Genomic DNA, 12168 nt, shown 5'->3' with positions numbered 1-12168 from the left:
GGTCTGGGCTGCCACCTGAAACCATGGTTGATATCCAAATTCCGTGCTTACCTGGCTTCCCTGCCCCTCACTGACTTCAGAAAAGCCTATTTTGCCCCTGTGGCATGGGTTCAGGAGAGCTGGCCCCGCCCCTCCCCTGTATGGGAGAGTTGTCCCAAAGGCATGATAGCAGGTGAGTTGGCCCCTATCCCTACTGGCTATAGCACTTGGGAGAGCTAGCCTCACCTTGCCTAACAGCACAGTAGAGCTTACCCTGGTGGAGTGGGTGGCAGAGTGCCAGCTCAGCACTTCCTGCTGCAGCCAGGAGAGGTGGACCTGCCGTTTCCCTGGGCAGTGTGGTAGAGCTTGCCCTGCTGGCATGGGCTCAAGAAAAAATAACTTTTATACAAAAGGTTTCATGATTTGTTCCCAGTCAACAGCTCTCACTCATCTCTAGTCCATGCTGTGCTCTTTTCTGCCACAGTTAGGCATTTTACTTTCTCAAGGATGTATACCTGCTGCCATCACTGTCCATGAGAGCTGCAGTCTTCCTCCTCTAAGGCTGATTCAAACTGTAGGATGATACAGTGACAGAGCCTCATCAGCCAGGAAAGATGGGCTTGCCGTCTCTCTTCATCCTTTGCTCTGTTGGGCTTGGCTTGTGCTCTCAGTAATTGTACCCTGAACTATGTTATTTTTTTATATTTTCCTATTTGTTTTATTTAGGTGTAATTACTAGTCACTAGTAACTAGACCAGAAAATGTTCTTAACTGCTAAGCCATCTGTCTTACACCCTTGACTTATGTTCTTAGCAAATATTATCTTTTCTGAACTTAAATTACTTATCTGATTTTTTCCATCATCCCGACTGATCTTCAGGATCAAATCCCGTGTCTCTCCCTATTTCGTTTCTTCTGTCTTGTGCAGGGGATTGAACCTAGTCTCAAGTAGGCTGAACAAGCACTAAGTGGAGGCGCCACAGAGTGGAATTTTAGAATTAGAGAACTTTGAGTCAAAGCATGATTAGATGATTAAATTGAAATTGAAGAGAGTCTACTGTCACTATTAAGTCAGTGTTAAGAAGAAAGATCAGGTACCACCCCCCCCAGTGGTCATTGCTAAAGTTGTCCTCTAACTGCCTGCATATAGGGCAATATTGAATTTTCTAGATGTTCTGTGGCTGACTGGCCTACACAATTAATTCTGGCCAATAAGCTATAGTGCAGAGTGATGCAGGTCAGATCCAGGTTACAATATTTAACTTCAGGTTATAGGCCCCACAATGTATATCTTCCCTCCTAGGTGAAAGGCACCCAAAAGAGGCAAGAGAGGAGGACAAATCAGTATGCTATATCACAGAAGTAGCAAAAACTTGAGGAGGACCGACTAGCCTTCCTAACATGTTTGTTACAAGCAAGCATAAAGTCAAAGTTCAGGGAAACATCTTCCCAGGACCCTGAGTGAGAGCAGTGGGCAAAGCCAACCACTGTCACTTAGCATACAAGACTCCTGCAGTGAAGATGTAATGCGAGTAAAAAATGGACTTTGGTACTTCTTAGCCACCAAGTTTAGGTGGATGTTTGTTACTCCTGCATCACTTTGCATGAGCTAGCTCACAACTTGAGTGTTACTGGAAAAGGTTGAAAGGCACAGGTATATTTTGTTTCTTGTTTCAATTTCCCCAGCAACTCCAGTTTCATCAGCTCCCAAAGCCAACTCTCAGAAAGAGAATATGGAATAAGGAACATGGAAAATGAACCAGTGGCACCACTCTTGAGCAGAACGGCAGCAATATGGAGTTTAACAGCTTATGAAGTGTGGACAAAGGGAAGACGAGAAAGTACCTTTGAAAGAGGAGTGTTTATGGCAGATGTGGTGGCTCCAGTCTGTAATACCAGCACTGGGCATTCTAGCCAAGACAGGAGGACCACCACGATTTTGAAGCCATGTTGGGCTATAGTATGAGAGTCTGTCTCAAAAAAGAATAAAAAACAGTTTATCGGTTGATGACAATTGACAGTGGCTTTAAAATGAGAATGTGTAAAACACAAGGTTTTCTTGTCTGAGAATAGAAAATAGGAGTCTAGATGTTTGGGACATTTGCCCTTTATTCTTCCAGTGTAACTAATACTGTTAAATAACTACCAAAAATTGAAAAAAATGTTCTAATGTTTTGCGCCAGTCAACAGGGCAATTTGATTTGCCCACAGCGCACTGGAAATCTTTCTTAAGAGTCTTTAGTGTCTCAGAAGCTGTTTCCATGCACACTTTCAGTGCTTTTAAAGACTCCATTTAAGTATATCCAGGTATGCCCAGGTGGAAAAGCATTTACTTGCCCTATTTTGAAACATACCCTTGCTTTCTCACCCAATTTATAGCCAGACAACACTCATACTGTTGCTCTCATTTTCTTTTCCAGGGCTGCCTGGATTTCTTAATGCATATCCATATTTTTAGATCAGATAAAATGAGTAAGAGTTCGAGTAAGAAGTTCGTTCCCTGAAAAATGCAGAGTGTGACTCAAAGAAGATGTTAATGAAATGAAACACTGAAAGCTTTGAGAAGTGTTGATAAACTGCAACTTTCCTTCCATGTTCGAGGGCCTGCCTTTGTGTCTCTGAAGCAGTGCTCTGATGACACTTGGTACACCATGTGGGTAGCTGGCATTAGATGGAAGAGGAAGGGGAAGAGAAGAAGAGAGGCGCATGGAGACTAACCCCAATTTCGCTGCTTTGTACCCATTTTCCAGGATAAGCACCTCCACTCAAGACACACTTTCCGTCAGCCAAGTGAGTGTGCTCAGAATGAAGAGGCTTCTGCCTGTTGCTCTTTTCCATGTAAGAAGCTTCCCTATACTTTCCAGCAAGGGTTTCATCCCTCTTCTGCTCCCACACTGTGTGTCCAGCAGTTCAGAGAGGCAGATTGTTAAACACAAGTCTTTGCCTAAAAAGGAACTTCAAACAAACACTCTGTTTTACTGTGAAGGGGTCATACAGTGGAGGCAGTGACTTGTGTACTGATGGACTGGCACAAAGAAATGGGGAGGACTTAATGGATAAGATTATTTAAAGGCAGCCCCCCATCTTATACCAGCTACACCCGGAGGAGGCCCACCGCAAGGTGAGTGTGCTGTAAACAAGGGTCTCCTAAGTGTAAATGGTTATGGATTCTAAGAGCTCTGAGGGTGGGATAAAACAGCCTAGAGTGTTACTTGAATAGTGTCTTTTCTGTTTGGGTTTTTTCTTGTTTGTTGGTCTTCCAGTTTTTTGAGACAGGGTTTCTTTGAGTAGTCTTGGTTGTCCTGGAACTTGCTCTGTAGACCAGGCTGGCTCCAAACCCACAGAGATATGCCAGTCACAGCCTCCCAAGTGTTGAGATTAAAGGCATGTGCCACCACTGCCTGGTTGGATGGTATGTTTTTAAAAACAGGTTTGACATGAGTTTAAATGCAGCTAACAAGGATTTCAAATTTTTTACTATGTTTCAAAAGAAAAACTTCTTTGATTTTAACTTCTCTTTAGAAACCTAAGACTATATGTGATCAGGAGATTTCATCTAGATGAGAAATAAAATTCAGCCTTCAAACTCGAGCACAGCTAAGAAGCCAGATGCATTCTTGGTGCATAGAAATGTACATTAAAAACTCTACTCATTTGTTTAGCACATCTGTTAAATGATACAATATCCATACCTATGATTACTCCAGAGATCAAATTAAGAACATTCCTCATTTGTTGGTCTGTCTCTGAGGAAAACACAAGAAAACAAATGCTAATCAAGAGATTAATGGGCTTCTCAGTGTATAATATATTAACCACTGCTCAAACTTTGGGAAACAGAATAAAATACAATTTCGAGTAAGGTGATTCTAATACACTCCTGTTAAATATTGCACAGGCTTTTAGGTTCTTGTTACTGTACATTTAAGCCTGTGAATCTTTTCCCAGCATTCTTACATCTATCTATACAGAAGCATCATATGTAAAAATGCTCTTTATTCCCGGACAGATGAAACACCCAGTGGTAAAACAAGATTTAGGTATTTTCTGAAGGTTACTTAGCACTCAGAATTGTAACTCTCAGATGGCATAGTACCTGAGAGGGTCATAAGAGATCACTAATCCAATATATCAGCTATTTAATGGCTACAAGAGTAGGTGCCTATAGTAACCCCTGACTTTACTTTCAGATATCCAGTCCTTCGGATGAGCCAGTGGCGAAATGAACATGTCACATGTGTGTAGTGTTCAAATGTAAACATCAGTTTGCTTTAGATTGCTGCTACTAATCCTAAGGAGGTTTGCAACCTTAATCATGACCATGCATATTTTATTACTTTAAGCCACCGATTCTAAAACCCTGACACACTGATCAAGGAAGACATTGTAAAGGCTGGACATTTGGAGGATTTTATCTGTAAACTTCTTGCAATAATATTATTGGAGCATAGAAAACAATGACTGAAGCCATACCCAAAGGGATATGGACACTGTTACAGGTTCACCAGCAAGACCTCTACAAAACAACTTTAGGATATTCCATAAGTACTGAGAGATGACTCCAGGATACTTAACTGTATATATACTCTAGTATATTTAGAATTATTGGTTAATATTTGACTAAAAGCAGCTTTTTAACTTTCTATCATAAGACCAGTTTCTTTAAAGACTAGATGCAAAATTCTTTATCTCATCTGTGCTGCTCAGTGTGCTAATCAGTATCTATGCAGTGGTTACAATTGACAATAATTAAGGTGAATATAACTAACAGCAGTTTTTTGCCTTGCACTGGCTAACACTGACATGTGGGCTGATGGCTGCTCACATGTATTAGATATGGTGAATAATTCGCATTTCCATCAGATGAGTTAATCCCCCTAGTTTCCCCAGATGCTGTGTGAGACAAACACGAGTAACTATTAAATGAGTTGTCCCAGTTCTGCACATTTGTGTTAGAGTCCTTCAATCTATGAGAAACAAGGGATGACAGGATTGGCATTTTTGTCTTCCCACAAAGTGGAAAGAATATTTATATTTGATTTGGATGTGTATCTATTATATATATATGTATATATATATATATATATATATATTACCTTTGCTGATAAATTAACAAAAGAGGAGTTCTTAGTAAAACACACATTTGAGCTATATGTCAGGGGCTTGAACATAGCTCTTCGTATTTATCTCCTTAAATATCTTGATAATGAACATCAACATTATTGTGACTTGGAGCACAACAGATTGGAAGAAAGCACTAGACACAGAAGAGTGACTTTGCTGCAATGGACATCTTTGTTCCTTTGTCCAAGGCTATGGAAACTCCAAAAGCAATTATATCCACAGTCTGGATTAGCATGCATACCTCATCAGATGAGATTAATTACTGTGCCTAGACTACAGCACTATTAATATACAAACTGTGTATATCCTTGAAAAGTGCCTCCTTTGCTCAGCAGCCTAATTCTTCCACATATAAACTCAGCTATGTGGGTTTAAATAAAGTCAACACCGGAGCCCAGGAAGTATATTATTTGTGATAGGACACATTTCATTTTTGAGCAGCTAAAATTTTCTTCCAGAAGAATTACCCTCTAAAGTTACACTCAAGAACCTCTCATTACTTGCAGTTGTAGGAGAGATTAAAGCAAAATGTAGGCACATGGAGATTTAATTATGTATGCACTTTCAGAAGTGGTGAGCTTGGGATCTGCCATTACCTTGATGTTTGGAAGAGAAATGGATATCTGAATAAATAAAAGCCTTCAGCCTCTGCAGCTGTCACTAACATATTTTGCCCTAATTGCTAAATATTTATTTTGAACGCTAGAACACACAGAGAGGAAGCCAACATCAGCTGGGGATACACTCTCAGTTGCTGACTTTTGCATGTGAGTCATGTGAGAGAGAGTAAGGATGGTATTTGTGCTCTTTACATAAGAAAGGAAGGAAAGAATAAAAGAAAAACAAAAGAAAACCAAAGGGGAAAAAAACAGAAGAAGGAAGTGGGTAATAAACCCCTCCATAGTTTCCCCTACGGACAAGAGCTATTGCATCTTACTGTGTGCCTTAGTGTCCACATAGTACTTAGCACACAGAACTTAGATGATATTTACTGAATGAAAAGAAAGGATAAAATATCCCCAAAATAGTTACTGGATATATTTCTTTATGAAATATACATTGTGTTGTTATATGTGAGAAGCCAATGAGCCCCCCCTCCCGACTCTCCCTTTTTTTACATTATCACTGGAGGGTTTTGAGTTAGTCACATTATTGATATTATGGGATTTTCTACAAGTAAAAAATTCTCCAAATATTTGCTTACTAAAAATATAATACTATTAAGGAATCATAGTAAAGCTTTATTTCAACAAGACAGCCCAACCTTTTCATATTTGTTCATTTTTATCAGCATTTACTGAGCATATAACTGCTAGGGAAGGAATGTACTGAGAGAATATTTTAAACACATTCATATACATTAAACTTATACAGTGTATATTCTTCTACAGTCAGCAATCTCATTTATTTATTTAGTTTGATTCACTTCTCACACACACCTCCAACTACCACCACAAAATTAGAAAGTGATGGGAGAGTGATAGAGAAGGGAGTCACTTGGTATTCCTGGTGTTGAGATTCTGGGGCCCGGGTTGTGTGCTCCATCTGAGAAGTGAGCCAGAGGTCTGCCAGAAAGCACCTAGGTGTGCAATTAAGGTGGAAGTAACAATCGGGCGGAAGCTTTGGTATTCTGACCACACATCACCTACTGCAATTCTTCAAATAAGGCAATCTGAGGCTCAGTTTGACCCTCTTCCTGCTCTCCGCATTTCCTTTTCTTCTAAAGAAGATTCTGGCATCAGAAGATGATAACTAAATGGTAATGTGTCATTGTTCTGATGAGTAGGGTTACAATGCTTGAGACAGATAGAAACATGTGAGAGGCAGCTGGATGGCAGATCAAAGGAATTTTCTGACCAGAAAGTGGAAAATAGCAGTCGAGAGTTTCAGCAAATGCACTTACAAAACCGGAGGAGCTTCTTAGGCATTTATTATCAGCCAATTCAAACCCTTAGGGTTATTGAAGATTTTGTGAAAAGCACCTCTTAACTGACCAACTGTCAATTAGCAAAGGAGAAAATGCCTCAAGTACTCCATTATGATGATGATCAAATAAACGGGCTTTGATTACTATAATAACGGTGCTATAATGTATGAAAATCTTCAGTTTTAGATATGAAAAGAACTCACAACTAGTGATGATCTGTAAAATCTACCATGGAAGACTATGAGTATAATTGCTCAGTGATGCCAATTTACTTTTCTCCTTTCAACTTTTCAGGTGATTTACTATAATGAGTAACAATAACTATTACAAGTTTGATCATGCTAATCTAATTTTCTGGATGACTTATCAACCTTCCAGGGGTGTCTTTCTTCTAATTTCTCATCATTATATCAGGCAATAATTAGTCTAGGGATGAGAAATGCAGATTATATGACCCTGCCTGAGAAGATAAAGGATTTGTTATGGGTGTTTAGCTTTGTGTTCTAATGTTTATTACATTCCTGTGTGCATGTGTACATGAATTTTACATAAAACTTTTATTTATATACATAAATGTGACTTCTGAATTCTTATGTGATTTAACAACATACATACTTTGAAATGTTATTTAACTATTTTTGTACTAAGTCAGCATCCCAACATCAGAATGTCTATCTAAAATGGATCACCTTTTATACCAGACCTTAGCACTTGAAAAAATCACCATTTCAAACCATTGTTCATATATCACTGGTCTTGGGACTTAGCTGAGCAAGCACTACTCTTTATTTTCCCTCACTTGTCTTTGTGTAGTCACTAAATTCATCCAGCCTTAACTGTACGATGTGAGAAATCAGATCATGTATACTGGGGGATGTTACAGAGCAGATGTTACACATTAAATGACCCTGCCTTTTCCATGGTAGGGTACTCAAGTGGGAGAGATGATAGGCTTTACCTTCTAGGGAATGGGCATGTCAGTCTCTCTCACTTTTGTTCTTTCTCTCTTTCTGGGGAACAAACCCATGTACTCTACCATAGAGCTGCACCCCAGATCCCAATTTCTTTATATCTGAAACCAGTTTTGGTCTATTTTATTACAATTAGTCCTAGACATTGGATTTCAATACCACTAAAGAGTAGGAACTGAAACGTGACCTGGAGATGCAGTTCTGATGTGCAGTGACATAGATCAGGAGAGTTAACATTAACACAGTTAACATTGCTGATTTTTCTACCATACCAAGTATTTGTGTAGACCTAGGGGAAAAACCTTCACTTGATATTTCTCAATATTTTGGTGAAAGTTTACATTAATATACTTGCATAAACTATATTTGGTGCAGTGCCAGTTTAAAATTATACACACACACACACACACACACACACACACATACACACACACACACACACACATATATATATATATATATATATATATATATATATATATATCAGACCCAGTAGTTCAGGTCTGAAAAATGGTATATTGATTTATTCCAACTCAGACTAAGTGTAATGCTCACTTCTTGACAGTTCTCTTAACAGGTTTAGCAGGATTCAGCCAGTGACTGAATCAGATCTCTTCCCCATTTTGTTTCTATCAACCATGTTTCTTACATATTAAATAAAACACCAAATACCCACTACTAAAATAATCTCTCTTGATGTGGCAAGGCAGAGCTTGAGGTATCCATATATGATCTCACTTTCTAAAGTAAAAATCAGCCTTTATGTCCCCAAATGGGCAGTTTTTGGAGAGCTTTACCTGCCAGTCCTCCAGGTCCAATCAGCTTCCGAGCACAAGACACATTCTTATCCAGCAAGGCAATCAAAAGCTGAGCAGTGGGGCTATGGGATGCAGCTGTGTCTGCCCAACATGAGGTCTTCCTAGAGGGGGTTGTCTCTGAAGATACTGGTCACCTAATCCTTGCTAGACTTGCATTTCAGTCTCAGGGTTGCTGCTTCCAGCGTCTTCCTTTCTTCATTCCTTTCACAAGGATCAACTAAGCATCATAGTTGGAAGACTAGGATACTTCCAGACCAGTGAACTTTCTTCCTGTCTTGTCTTCCACTCCTCAAACATACCTTTGTCTTTGTACATTTTCATCAACTCCTATCCCCAAAAGTACTCCACTCACACATATAGCAACATAAGAGCAAACAAAACAAAAAATACTGGATCTGAGTTGATCCTGTTGGGGGCAAGGCTGTGCATCTATCTGTGTTTCATACCTGGACTGCCACCTCATAAAGAAATGAGCTTCATCTTCTAGGCCCCTTTATCTTTCTGCTGAAGTATCAGACTTACTTAAAATGTTTCAAATAAATAAAAGATTGCAGATTGAAAGTTTACCTGCCACAGTTGTATCTTTAAATTTTAAGCATCTTTTCAAAAATAAATCCTCACATGCTCATTACCTTTATAAATATCTAACACATTCCTCAATTCTTCATCAGTTTCAAAATGAGATCATCCTTGATGTGTGCACATTACATATAGATACTGCCTAGGGTGATACATATGTGTTTAAAATATATGGTCATGATGAATATAAAGGGTGTCAATTTCTCTTATACAAGAGTTTAATACTAGTCCCAGAACTTGTTTCTGTTGTAAGCAAAGGTACTGTAATATTAGTGTTGGAGTTGAGAATGAAGAAATAGAATTTCACAAATGGCTACACAATTGACTCTTCTTAAGTTATTTACTATGAATGTGAATTAGAACTTATTAACTCACATCGATTAGACCACATTATGACAAACTGTTGTCATGTCCTAATGTTATGCACTCAGGAGCTGATGCAGCCCATGTTTCTTAGATACTTTGTAAATCATATATCACTGCAGCAGAACCACAATAATTTGGAATTTGTAGGTTCATTGCAGCAGCACAGATTTAAAATTCAGCAGTTAAAACGGTGGGTTTTGATGTACTATGACTCCATTGTTTCACTCCAATAAAGACTTGAACTCTATAATCTCTCTGACAAATCCTAAATGCACTCCCCGGGACTAGGCTTTTATACAGCAGGGGTATTTTTCAAAAATTTCTCTCCTGCTTTTTATTCCACTAAATGTTTTAGAAAATATTTAAGTGCATGAAGCATCTAAAAAAAAGTCTTGCAAAAGGACTACCTTTTATAATTTGTGTTCGTTGAATAAAAATATTTTAAAATTCTCATTCACTAAACGTGTTTTCAGGAAGACAAAATGTGAACATTATAGGAACAGAAATTTGTTATGATAGTGAAGAAAAAAAAGAATGTCTCACAGTTGGTATTTTAAGATGCAAGATCAGGGTCTATCTGAAATGCAGATAAATAACAGAAAAAGCAAAGTGATTTTTTTTCTATCAGCAGTTTAGTGTACAGCATGCTAATTTCCTATAGATTAGTAGGAAACACACAACACTTTGTCATTTAGTCTAAAAGTCTGCCCTGAAAGCAAAGATGCTTGCCTACTTTCATATCAAGCCCAGAAACACAGAGCATAATGCACAATTTATTCTAAAGTGGTTTAGAGTTTACTTTATAGTGAATGCCACTCTAAACAGGTACAAAATGGAAACTATTTCTCTCTAGCCATATTAATTCTCATTTAAGAAAGATAAAACAATCAAAGAGTGTGAAAATTTATTAAATTCACACCCATGAAATTTAATTTCTAATTAGCTATCTGTGATAGAATACTAGACTTTTCAAAGTATCAGGGAGCTGTAACTTGAAAAAAAATGCCAAGGCCATTGGGTAATGCTAAGCTTACCTCAGTGGAAGAGAAGTCCCAGCTCTTTTCAATGGATTCAGTTACTTTCTATTTGCCTACTCCAGGCATGTTATATGGAAAAACACAACCGAGAAAATATTGAGTGCTCTGCCTGAGTCTTAAGATAGACTTTTCCAAGTTTAAAAAGCAATGGTGAGCCAGTGAAATTTTAGCCTGTATTATTTGTTTTTGAAGTTGCCTCTTTTCTTTGAAATTCTACATGAAATAACTCTAGAAAATATTCTGTTTTCTTAAAATTTTCCTGCTGAAACATGTGTGGAATTGGAGTTTCCTTCATTGCAGAATTTGAAAAACCGGAGACTGAGGAGGCATCATGTACAGTGGCTGCTCAGGTCTGCACCAGGTTCTTTGTGCATATATTATGGCTCCCAGTTTAGTGTTCCTAATGGAGTTCCTGAGTGTGTGAACAAGGGCATCTCTGTTCTTTTGTGTGTGTGTGTTTTGTTTTTTGTTTGCCTTCTCTTGGAGAATCCTTTCCTTCTGCTTGTTTGTTTTGTTGAATCCTGATGTCTTAGTTTTTGTTTTATCTTATTATATATATATTATATCATACTATATTGACTATTATCTGTTAAAACTCTGTTTTATTTCTAGTGAGAGAAAGAAAGGGAGTGAATTTAGATGGGAGGGAGCTGGGAGGAGTGAGGGAAGGGAACCATAATTGGGATGTATTACATGGGGAAATTTATTTTCAATAAAACAAGAGTGATTTGTTTTATTTTAATTATGTGTATGTGAATGTATTTGTGTTGGGGTATGTATATGTGAGTGCAAGTGCCTGCTGAGTTTAGAAGAGGGTATGGGGACCCTTAGAGCTGGGGTTACAGGTGGTTGTGAGCATCCTATAGGGTATTGAGAACTGACCTTCAATCCTTTGGGAGAACAGCACCCTGCCTAACCACTGAGCTGTCTCTCCAGCGCCAGAATTTGAAATTCCTTATTCTTCCTACTTACCCACTTCCCTCACCTATGCCAGGCATTTCTATTCCAGTCCAGAAATCCATTCTGCTAAGCCTAAAGGTGGTTTTGGAGTTCTGAACATCATCGTACCCCAGTTTTCACAGCTGAGCAGGAAGAATTAGTAAACTAATATATAACCTGACCTCTCTCACCTAAGGTTTTATAAAATACTCATCCAATCAAAACCAAATGAATAGGTAACGCCACTATCTGTCATTTGGTAAATGACTTTAACCTTTCAGCTCCTTACTTAGGCTTTAGGCTGTGGCACATGGGTGTAGAATCTGTTAGGATACGCACTATCCTGCACACAGGGTTGCTAGTAACATATTCCTGGGAATGAACTTTTATCAAACCTATACAGTGTAGTTACTTACTGGGATTTTAGA

The 12168-nt window shown here is 38.4% G+C and overlaps 1 protein-coding gene and 1 long non-coding RNA gene across 4 annotated transcripts in view; one reads left to right on the top strand and one right to left on the bottom strand.

Moving 5' to 3' along the window:
- Window positions 1-12168, bottom strand: part of Tmeff2 (transmembrane protein with EGF like and two follistatin like domains 2) — a 274658-nt gene that overhangs the window by 152928 nt on the left and 109562 nt on the right. The gene's annotated exons all lie outside the window — the stretch shown is intronic.
- The window catches only part of LOC121142830, a 51932-nt gene that overhangs the window by 36584 nt on the left and 3180 nt on the right, over window positions 1-12168 (top strand). The window contains exon 2 of the long non-coding RNA XR_005879942.1: window positions 1666-3100. This is a non-coding gene — a long non-coding RNA (uncharacterized LOC121142830). The remainder of the gene's footprint in view (window positions 1-1665; window positions 3101-12168) is intronic.

This window comes from Mesocricetus auratus, unplaced genomic scaffold (genome assembly GCF_017639785.1).
Source record: "Mesocricetus auratus isolate SY011 unplaced genomic scaffold, BCM_Maur_2.0 Super-Scaffold_100010, whole genome shotgun sequence".
NCBI classification, from domain to species: domain Eukaryota; kingdom Metazoa; phylum Chordata; class Mammalia; order Rodentia; family Cricetidae; genus Mesocricetus; species Mesocricetus auratus.
This window is presented reverse-complemented; position numbering and strand designations above follow the sequence as displayed.